Consider the following 8,671-nt stretch of genomic DNA (forward strand, 5'->3'; position numbering starts at 1 on the left):
TAAGTAATATATTTACCGTGTTTTATTATTTTGCACGAGTGCGGTAAGTCATAGCTGGGTGCTCACGATTCACGGGTCCAGCGTCGGCGTTGTGGCGCGGCAAGCGTGCACTGGTGCGGTTGAGAGGGAGGGGTGGAAACCGCGTTAAACTCGTCTCCGTAGTTGAGAGGGAGCGGCCAAAGCAATGTACAATCGTCTTTGTAGTGGAGCTGGGAGGGGCAAGGATAGGGGACGAAGACCGGGGTAACATGTCCGATGCGATCATACCAGCACTAAAGCACCGGATCCCATCAGAACTCCGAAGTTAAGCGTGCTTGGGCGAGAGTAGTACTAGGATGGGTGACCTCTTGGGAAGTCCTCGTGTTGCATTCCCTTTTTAATTTTTTTCGCGCCGCTTGCAAAACAAAACGCACGTGTAAGTAATATATTTACCGTGTTTTATTATTTTGCACGAGTGCGGTAAGTCATAGCTGGGTGCTCACGATTCACGGGTCCAGCGTCGGCGTTATGGCGCGGCAAGCGTGCACTGGTGCGGTTGAGAGGGAGGGGTGGAAACCGCGTTAAACTCGTCTCCGTAGTTGAGAGGGAGCGGCTAAAGCAATGTACAATCGTCTTTGTAGTGGAGCTGGGAGGGGCAAGGATAAGGGACGAAGACCGGGGTAACATGTCGGATGCGATCATACCAGCACTAAAGCACCAGATCCCATCAGAACTCCGAAGTTAAGCGTGCTTGGGCGAGAGTAGTACTAGGATGGGTGACCTCCTGGGAAGTCCTTGTGTTGCATTCCTTTTTTAATTTTTTTCGCGCCGCTTGCAAAACAAAACGCACGTGTAAGTAATATATTTACCGTGTTTTATTATTTTGCACGAGTGCGGTAAGTCATAGCTGGGTGCTCACGATTCACGGGTCCAGCGTCGGCGTTGTGGCGCGGCAAGCGTGCACTGGTGCGGTTGAGAGGGAGGGGTGGAAACCCTGTTAAACTCGTCTCCGTAGTTGAGAGGGAGCGGCCAAAGCAATGTACAATCGTCTTTGTAGTGGAGCTGGGAGGGGCAAGGATAAGGGACGAAGACCGGGGTAACATGTTGGATGCGATCATACCAGCACTAAAGCACCGGATCCCATCAGAACTCCGAAGTTAAGCGTGCTTGGGCGAGAGTAGTACTAGGATGGGTGACCTCCTGGGGAAGTCCTCGTGTTGCATTCCCTTTTTAATTTTTTTCGCGCCGCTTGCAAAACAAAACGCACGTGTAAGTAATATATTTACCGTGTTTTATTATTTTGCACGAGTGCGGTAAGTCATAGCTGGGTGCTCACGATTCACGGGTCCAGCGTCGGCGTTGTGGCGCGGCAAGCGTGCACTGGTGCGGTTGAGAGGGAGGGGTGGAAACCGCGTTAAACTCGTCTCCGTAGTTGAGAGGGAGCGGTCAAAGCAATGTACAATCGTCTTTGTAGTGGAGCTGGGAGGGGCAAGGATAAGGGACGAAGACCGGGGTAACATGTCGGATGCGATCATACCAGCACTAAAGCACCGGATCCCATCAGAACTACGAAGTTAAGCGTGCTTGGGCGAGAGTAGTACTAGGATAGGTGACCTCCTGGGAAGTCCTTGTGTTGCATTCCCTTTTTAATTTTTTTCGCGCCGCTTGCAAAACAAAACGCACGTGTAAGTAATATATTTACCGTGTTTTATTATTTTGCACGAGTGCGGTAAGTCATAGCGGGGTGCTCACGATTCACGGGTCCAGCGTCGGCGTTGTGGCGCGGCAAGCGTGCACTGGTGCGGTTGAGAGGGAGGGGTGGAAACCGCGTTAAAGTCGTCTCCGTAGTTGAGAGGGAGCGGCCAAAGCAATGTACAATCGTCTTTGTAGTGGAGCTGGGAGGGGCAAGGATAAGGGACGAAGACCGGGGTAACATGTCGGATGCGATCATACCAGCACTAAAGCACCGGATCCCATCAGAAGTCCGAAGTTAAGCGTGCTTGGGCGAGAGTAGTACTAGGATGGGTGACCTCCTGGGAAGTCCTCGTGTTGCATTCCCTTCTTAATTTTTTTCGCGCCGCTTGCAAAACAAAACGCACGTGTAAGTAATATATTTACCGTGTTTTATTATTTTGCACGAGTGCGGTAAGTCATAGCTGGGTGCTCACGATTCACGGGTCCAGCGTCGGCGTTGTGGCGCGGCAAGCGTGCACTGGTGCGGTTGAGAGGGAGGGGTGGAAACCGTGTTAAACTCGTCTCCGTAGTTGAGAGGGAGCGGTCAAAGCAATGTACAATCGTCTTTGTAGTGGAGCTGGGAGGGGCAAGGATAAGGGACGAAGACCGGGGTAACATGTCGGATGCGATCATACCCGCACTAAAGCACCGGATCCCATCAGAACTCCGAAGTTAAGCGTGCTTGGGCGAGAGTAGTACTAGGATGGGTGACCTCCTGAAAAGTCCTCGTGGTGCATTCCCTTTTTAATTTTTTTCGCGCGGCTTGCAAAACAAAACGCACGTGTAAGTAATATATTTACCGTGTTTTATTATTTTGCACGAGTGCGGTAAGTCATAGCTGGGTGCTCACGATTCACGGGTCCAGCGTCGGCGTTGTGGCGCGGCAAGCGTGCACTGGTGCTGTTGAGAGGGAGGGGTGGAAACCGCGTTAAACTCGTCTCCGTAGTTGAGAGGGAGCGGCCAAAGCAATGTACAATCGTCTTTGTAGTGGAGCTGGGAGGGGCAAGGATAAGGGACGAAGACCGGGGTAACATGTCGGATGCGATCATACCAGCACTAAAGCACCGGATCCCATCAGAACTCTGAAGTTAAGCGTGCTTGGGCGAGAGTAGTACTAGGATGGGTGACCTCCTGGGAAGTCCTCGTGTTGCATTCCCTTTTTAATTTTTTTCGCGCCGCTTGCAAAACAAAACGCACGTGTAAGTAATATATTTACCGTGTTTTATTATTTTGCACGAGTGCGGTAAGTCATAGCTGGGTGCTCACGATTCACGGGTCCAGCGTCGGCGTTGTGGCGCGGCAAGCGTGCACCGGTGCGGTTGAGAGGGAGGGGTGGAAACCGCGTTAAACTCGTCTCCGTAGTTGAGAGGGAGCGGCCAAAGCAATGTGCAATCGTCTTTGTAGTGGAGCTGGGAGGGGCAAGGATAAGGGACGAAGACCGGGGTAACATGTCGGATGCGATCATACCAGCACTAAAGCACCGGATCCCATCAGAACTCCGAAGTTAAGCGTGCTTGGGCGAGAGTAGTACTAGGATGGGTGACCTCTTGGGAAGTCCTCGTGTTGCATTCCCTTTTTAATTTTTTTCGCGCCGCTTGCGAAACAAAACGCACGTGTAAGTAATATATTTACCGTGTTTTATTATTTTGCACGAGTGCGGTAAGTCATAGCTGGGTGCTCACGATTCACGGGTCCAGCGTCGGCGTTGTGGCGCGGCAAGCGTGTTGCATTCCCTTTTTAATTTTTTTCGCGCCGCATGCAAAACAAAACGCACGTGTAAGTAATATATTTACCGTGTTTTATTATTTTGCACGAGTGCGGTAAGTCATAGCTGGGTGCTCACGATTCACGGGTCCAGCGTCGGCGTTGTGGCGCGGCAAGCGTGCACTGGTGCGGTTGAGAGGGAGGGGTGGAAACCGCGTTAAAGTCGTCTCCGTAGTTGAGAGGGAGCGGCAAAAGCAATGTACAATCGTCTTTGTAGTGGAGCTGGGAGGGGCAAGGATAAGGGACGAAGACCGGGGTAACATGTCGGATGCGATCATACCAGCACTAAAGCACCGGATCCCATCAGAACTCCGAAGTTAAGCGTGCTTGGGCGAGAGTAGTACTAGGATGGGTGACCTCCTGGGAAGTCCTCGTGTTGCATTCCCTTTTTAATTTTTTTCGCGCCGCTTGCAAAACAAAACGCACGTGTAAGTAATATATTTACCGTGTTTTATTATTTTGCACGGGTGCGGTAAGTCATAGCTGGGTGCTCACGATTCACGGGTCCAGCGTCGGCGTTGTGGCGCGGCAAGCGTGCACTGGTGCGGTTGAGAGGGAGGGGTGGAAACCGCGTTAAAGTCGTCTCCGTAGTTGAGAGGGAGCGGCCAAAGCAATGTACAATCGTCTTTGTAGTGGAGCTGGGAGGGGCAAGGATAAGGGACGAAGACCGGGGTAACATGTCAGATGCGATCATACCAGCACTAAAGCACCGGATCCCATCAGAACTCCAAAGTTAAGCGTGCTTGGGCGAGAGTAGTACTAGGATGGGTGACCTCCTGGGAAGTCCTCGTGTTGCATTCCTTTTTTAATTTTTTTCGCGCCGCTTGCAAAACAAAACGCACGTGTAAGTAATATATTTACCGTGTTTTATTATTTTGCACGAGTGCGGTAAGTCATAGCTGGGTGCTCACGATTCACGGGTCCAGCGTCGGCGTTGTGGCGCGGCAAGCGTGCACTGGTGCGGTTGAGAGGGAGGGGTGGAAACCGCGTTAAACTCGTCTCCGTAGTTGAGAGGGAGCGGCCAATGCAATGTACAATCGTCTTTGTAGTGGAGCTGGGAGGGGCAAGGATAAGGGACGAAGACCGGGGTAACATATCGGATGCGATCATACCAGCACTAAAGCACCGGATCCCATCAGAACTCCGAAGTTAAGCGTGCTTGGGCGAGAGTAGTACTAGGATGGGTGACCTCCTGGGAAGTCCTCGTGTTGCATTCCCTTTTTAATTTTTTCGCGCCGCTTGCAAAACAAAACGCACGTGTAAGTAATATATTTACCGTGTTTTATTATTTTGCACGAGTGCGGTAAGTCATAGCTGGGTGCTCACGATTCACGGGTCCAGCGTCGGCGTTGTGGCGCGGCAAGCGTGCACTGGTGCGGTTGAGAGGGAGGGGTGGAAACCGCGTTAAAGTCGTCTCCGTAGTTGAGAGGGAGCGGCCAAAGCAATGTACAATCGTCTTTGTAGTGGAGCTGGGAGGGGCAAGGATAAGGGACGAAGACCGGGGTAACATGTCGGATGCGATCATACCAGCACTAAAGCACCGGATCCCATCAGAAGTCCGAAGTTAAGCGTGCTTGGGCGAGAGTAGTACTAGGATGGGTGACCTCCTGGGAAGTCCTCGTGTTGCATTCCCTTCTTAATTTTTTTCGCGCCGCTTGCAAAACAAAACGCACGTGTAAGTAATATATTTACCGTGTTTTATTATTTTGCACGAGTGCGGTAAGTCATAGCTGGGTGCTCACGATTCACGGGTCCAGCGTCGGCGTTGTGGCGCGGCAAGCGTGCACTGGTGCGGTTGAGAGGGAGGGGTGGAAACCGTGTTAAACTCGTCTCCGTAGTTGAGAGGGAGCGGTCAAAGCAATGTACAATCGTCTTTGTAGTGGAGCTGGGAGGGGCAAGGATAAGGGACGAAGACCGGGGTAACATGTCGGATGCGATCATACCCGCACTAAAGCACCGGATCCCATCAGAACTCCGAAGTTAAGCGTGCTTGGGCGAGAGTAGTACTAGGATGGGTGACCTCCTGAAAAGTCCTCGTGGTGCATTCCCTTTTTAATTTTTTTCGCGCGGCTTGCAAAACAAAACGCACGTGTAAGTAATATATTTACCGTGTTTTATTATTTTGCACGAGTGCGGTAAGTCATAGCTGGGTGCTCACGATTCACGGGTCCAGCGTCGGCGTTGTGGCGCGGCAAGCGTGCACTGGTGCTGTTGAGAGGGAGGGGTGGAAACCGCGTTAAACTCGTCTCCGTAGTTGAGAGGGAGCGGCCAAAGCAATGTACAATCGTCTTTGTAGTGGAGCTGGGAGGGGCAAGGATAAGGGACGAAGACCGGGGTAACATGTCGGATGCGATCATACCAGCACTAAAGCACCGGATCCCATCAGAACTCTGAAGTTAAGCGTGCTTGGGCGAGAGTAGTACTAGGATGGGTGACCTCCTGGGAAGTCCTCGTGTTGCATTCCCTTTTTAATTTTTTTCGCGCCGCTTGCAAAACAAAACGCATGTGTAAGTAATATATTTACCGTGTTTTATTATTTTGCACGAGTGCGGTAAGTCATAGCTGGGTGCTCACGATTCACGGGTCCAGCGTCGGCGTTGTGGCGCGGCAAGCGTGCACTGGTGCGGTTGAGAGGGAGGGGTGGAAACCGCGTTAAAGTCGTCTCCGTAGTTGAGAGGGAGCGGCCAAAGCAATGTACAATCGTCTTTGTAGTGGAGCTGGGAGGGGCAAGGATAAGGGACGAAGACCGGGGTAACATGTCGGATGCGATCATACCCGCACTAAAGCACCGGATCCCATCAGAACTCCGAAGTTAAGCGTGCTTGGGCGAGAGTAGTACTAGGATGGGTGACCTCCTGAAAAGTCCTCGTGGTGCATTCCCTTTTTAATTTTTTTCGCGCGGCTTGCAAAACAAAACGCACGTGTAAGTAATATATTTACCGTGTTTTATTATTTTGCACGAGTGCGGTAAGTCATAGCTGGGTGCTCATGATTCACGGGTCCAGCGTCGGCGTTGTGGCGCGGCAAGCGTGCACTGGTGCGGTTGAGAGGGAGGGGTGGAAACCGCGTTAAACTCGTCTCTGTAGTTGAGAGGGAGCGGCCAAAGCAATGTACAATCGTCTTTGTAGTGGAGCTGGGAGGGGCAAGGATAAGGGACGAAGACCGGGGTAACATGTCGGATGCGATCATACCAGCACTAAAGCACCGGATCCCATCAGAACTCCGAAGTTAAGCGTGCTTGGGCGAGAGTAGTACTAGGATGGGTGACCTCCTGGGAAGTCCTCGTGTTGCATTCCCTTTTTAATTTTTTTCGCGCCGCTTGCAAAACAAAACGCACGTGTAAGTAATATATTTACCGTGTTTTATTATTTTGCACGAGTGCGGTAAGTCATAGCTGGGTGCTCACGATTCACGGGTCCAGCGTCGGCGTTGTGGCGCGGCAAGCGTGCACTGGTGCGGTTGAGAGGGAGGGGTGGAAACCGCGTTAAACTCGTCTCCGTAGTTGAGAGGGAGCGGCCAAAGCAATGTACAATCTTCTTTGTAGTGGAGCTGGGAGGGGCAAGGATAAGGGACGAAGACCGGGGTAACATGTCGGATGCGATCATACCAGCACTAAAGAACCGGATCCCATCAGAACTCCGAAGTTAAGCGTGCTTGGGCGAGAGTAGTACTAAGATGGGTGACCTCCTGGGAAGTCCTCGTGTTGCATTCCCTTTTTAATTTTTTTCGCGCAAAACACACGTGTAAGTAATATATTTACCGTGTTTTATTATTTTGCACGAGTGCGGTAAGTCATAGCTGGGTGCTCACGATTCACGGGTCCAGCGTCGGCGTTGTGGCGCGGCAACCGTGCACTGGCGCGGTTGAGAGGGAGGGGTGGAAACCGCGTTAACGTCTCCGTAGTTGAGAGGGAGCGGCCAAAGCAATGTACAATCGTCTTTGTAGTGGAGCTGGGAGGGGCAAGGATAAGTGACGAAGACCGGGGTAACATGTCGGATGCGATCATACCAGCACTAAAGCACCGGATCCCATCAGAACTCTGAAGTTAAGCGTGCTTGGGCGAGAGTAGTACTAGGATGGGTGACCTCCTGGGAAGTCCTCGTGTTGCATTCCCTTTTTAATTTTTTTCGCGCCGCTTGCAAAACAAAACGCACGTGTAAGTAATATATTTACCGTGTTTTATTATTTTGCACGAGTTCGGTAAGTCATAGCTGGGTGCTCACGATTCACGGGTTCAGCGTCGGCGTTGTGGCGCGGCAAGCGTGCACTGGTGCGGTTGAGAGGGAGGGGAGGAAACCGCGTTAAACTCGTCTCCGTAGTTGAGAGGGAGCGGCCAAAGCAATGTACAATCGTCTTTGTAGTGGAGCTGGGAGGGGCAAGGATAAGGGACGAAGACCGGGGTAACATGTCGGATGCGATCATACCAGCACTAAAGCACCGGATCCCATCAAAACTCCAAAGTTAAGCGTGCTTGGGCGAGAGTAGTACTAGGATGGGTGACCTCTTGGGAAGTCCTCGTGTTGCATTCCCTTTTTAATTTTTTTCGCGCCGCTTGCAAAACAAAACGCACGTGTAAGTAATATATTTACCGTGTTTTATTATTTTGCACGAGTGCGGTAAGTCATAGCTGGGTGCTCACGATTCACGGGTCCAGCGTCGGCGTTGTGGCGCGGCAAGCGTGCACTGGTGCGGTTGAGAGGGAGGGGTGGAAACCGCGTTAAACTCGTCTCCGTAGTTGAGAGGGAGCGGCCAAAGCAATGTACAATCGTCTTTGTAGTGGAGCTGGGAGGGGCAAGGATAAGGGACGAAGACTGGGGTAACATGTCGGATGAGATCATACCAGCACTAAAGCACCGGATCCCATCAGAACTCCGAAGTTAAGCGTGCTTGGGCGAGAGTAGTACTAGGATGGGTGACCTCCTGGGAAGTCCTCGTGTTGCATTCCCTTTTTAATTTTTTTCGCGCCGCTTGCAAAACAAAACGCACGTGTAAGTAATATATTTACCGTGTTTTATTATTTTGCACGAGTGCGGTAAGTCATAGCTGGGTGCTCACGATTCACGGGTCCAGCGTCGGCGTTGTGGCGCGGCAAGCGTGCACTGGTGCGGTTGAGAGGGAGGGGTGGAAACCGCGTTAAACTCGTCTCCGTAGTTGAGAGGGAGCGGCCAAAGCAATGTACAATCGTCTTTGTAGT

The 8,671-nt window shown here is 51.7% G+C and overlaps 20 non-coding genes across 20 annotated transcripts; all 20 read left to right on the top strand.

Annotated features, from left to right (window-relative positions):
- Positions 1-253: 253 nt before the first annotated feature.
- Positions 254-372, top strand: LOC123175868 (5S ribosomal RNA). Its single transcript, XR_006488204.1, has one exon. It is a non-coding gene; the product is annotated as a 5S ribosomal RNA (ribosomal RNA).
- A 297-nt stretch (positions 373-669) lies between these two features.
- On the top strand, positions 670-788 carry LOC123175869 (5S ribosomal RNA). The gene has a single exon (XR_006488205.1). It is a non-coding gene; the product is annotated as a 5S ribosomal RNA (ribosomal RNA).
- Positions 789-1,085: 297 nt separating this feature from the next.
- On the top strand, positions 1,086-1,205 carry LOC123175877 (5S ribosomal RNA). Its single transcript, XR_006488212.1, has one exon. It is a non-coding gene; the product is annotated as a 5S ribosomal RNA (ribosomal RNA).
- Positions 1,206-1,502: 297 nt separating this feature from the next.
- On the top strand, positions 1,503-1,621 carry LOC123175882 (5S ribosomal RNA). The gene has a single exon (XR_006488217.1). It is a non-coding gene; the product is annotated as a 5S ribosomal RNA (ribosomal RNA).
- Positions 1,622-1,918: 297 nt separating this feature from the next.
- LOC123175871 (5S ribosomal RNA) lies at positions 1,919-2,037 on the top strand. The gene has a single exon (XR_006488207.1). It is a non-coding gene; the product is annotated as a 5S ribosomal RNA (ribosomal RNA).
- Positions 2,038-2,334: 297 nt separating this feature from the next.
- Positions 2,335-2,453, top strand: LOC123175879 (5S ribosomal RNA). The gene has a single exon (XR_006488214.1). It is a non-coding gene; the product is annotated as a 5S ribosomal RNA (ribosomal RNA).
- Positions 2,454-2,750: 297 nt separating this feature from the next.
- Positions 2,751-2,869, top strand: LOC123175865 (5S ribosomal RNA). The gene has a single exon (XR_006488201.1). It is a non-coding gene; the product is annotated as a 5S ribosomal RNA (ribosomal RNA).
- A 297-nt stretch (positions 2,870-3,166) lies between these two features.
- On the top strand, positions 3,167-3,285 carry LOC123175885 (5S ribosomal RNA). The gene has a single exon (XR_006488220.1). It is a non-coding gene; the product is annotated as a 5S ribosomal RNA (ribosomal RNA).
- Positions 3,286-3,743: 458 nt separating this feature from the next.
- LOC123175864 (5S ribosomal RNA) lies at positions 3,744-3,862 on the top strand. The gene has a single exon (XR_006488200.1). It is a non-coding gene; the product is annotated as a 5S ribosomal RNA (ribosomal RNA).
- A 297-nt stretch (positions 3,863-4,159) lies between these two features.
- Positions 4,160-4,278, top strand: LOC123175874 (5S ribosomal RNA). Its single transcript, XR_006488210.1, has one exon. It is a non-coding gene; the product is annotated as a 5S ribosomal RNA (ribosomal RNA).
- A 297-nt stretch (positions 4,279-4,575) lies between these two features.
- On the top strand, positions 4,576-4,694 carry LOC123175876 (5S ribosomal RNA). Its single transcript, XR_006488211.1, has one exon. It is a non-coding gene; the product is annotated as a 5S ribosomal RNA (ribosomal RNA).
- A 296-nt stretch (positions 4,695-4,990) lies between these two features.
- Positions 4,991-5,109, top strand: LOC123175872 (5S ribosomal RNA). Its single transcript, XR_006488208.1, has one exon. It is a non-coding gene; the product is annotated as a 5S ribosomal RNA (ribosomal RNA).
- A 297-nt stretch (positions 5,110-5,406) lies between these two features.
- Positions 5,407-5,525, top strand: LOC123175880 (5S ribosomal RNA). Its single transcript, XR_006488215.1, has one exon. It is a non-coding gene; the product is annotated as a 5S ribosomal RNA (ribosomal RNA).
- Positions 5,526-5,822: 297 nt separating this feature from the next.
- Positions 5,823-5,941, top strand: LOC123175866 (5S ribosomal RNA). Its single transcript, XR_006488202.1, has one exon. It is a non-coding gene; the product is annotated as a 5S ribosomal RNA (ribosomal RNA).
- Positions 5,942-6,238: 297 nt separating this feature from the next.
- LOC123175881 (5S ribosomal RNA) lies at positions 6,239-6,357 on the top strand. Its single transcript, XR_006488216.1, has one exon. It is a non-coding gene; the product is annotated as a 5S ribosomal RNA (ribosomal RNA).
- Positions 6,358-6,654: 297 nt separating this feature from the next.
- LOC123175883 (5S ribosomal RNA) lies at positions 6,655-6,773 on the top strand. The gene has a single exon (XR_006488218.1). It is a non-coding gene; the product is annotated as a 5S ribosomal RNA (ribosomal RNA).
- Positions 6,774-7,070: 297 nt separating this feature from the next.
- LOC123175870 (5S ribosomal RNA) lies at positions 7,071-7,189 on the top strand. Its single transcript, XR_006488206.1, has one exon. It is a non-coding gene; the product is annotated as a 5S ribosomal RNA (ribosomal RNA).
- Positions 7,190-7,471: 282 nt separating this feature from the next.
- LOC123175867 (5S ribosomal RNA) lies at positions 7,472-7,590 on the top strand. The gene has a single exon (XR_006488203.1). It is a non-coding gene; the product is annotated as a 5S ribosomal RNA (ribosomal RNA).
- Positions 7,591-7,887: 297 nt separating this feature from the next.
- LOC123175878 (5S ribosomal RNA) lies at positions 7,888-8,006 on the top strand. The gene has a single exon (XR_006488213.1). It is a non-coding gene; the product is annotated as a 5S ribosomal RNA (ribosomal RNA).
- A 297-nt stretch (positions 8,007-8,303) lies between these two features.
- On the top strand, positions 8,304-8,422 carry LOC123175873 (5S ribosomal RNA). The gene has a single exon (XR_006488209.1). It is a non-coding gene; the product is annotated as a 5S ribosomal RNA (ribosomal RNA).
- The last annotated feature ends 249 nt before the right edge of the window (positions 8,423-8,671 follow it).

This window comes from Triticum aestivum, unplaced genomic scaffold, assembly GCF_018294505.1.
Source record: "Triticum aestivum cultivar Chinese Spring unplaced genomic scaffold, IWGSC CS RefSeq v2.1 scaffold15028, whole genome shotgun sequence".
NCBI lineage: Eukaryota > Viridiplantae > Streptophyta > Magnoliopsida > Poales > Poaceae > Triticum > Triticum aestivum.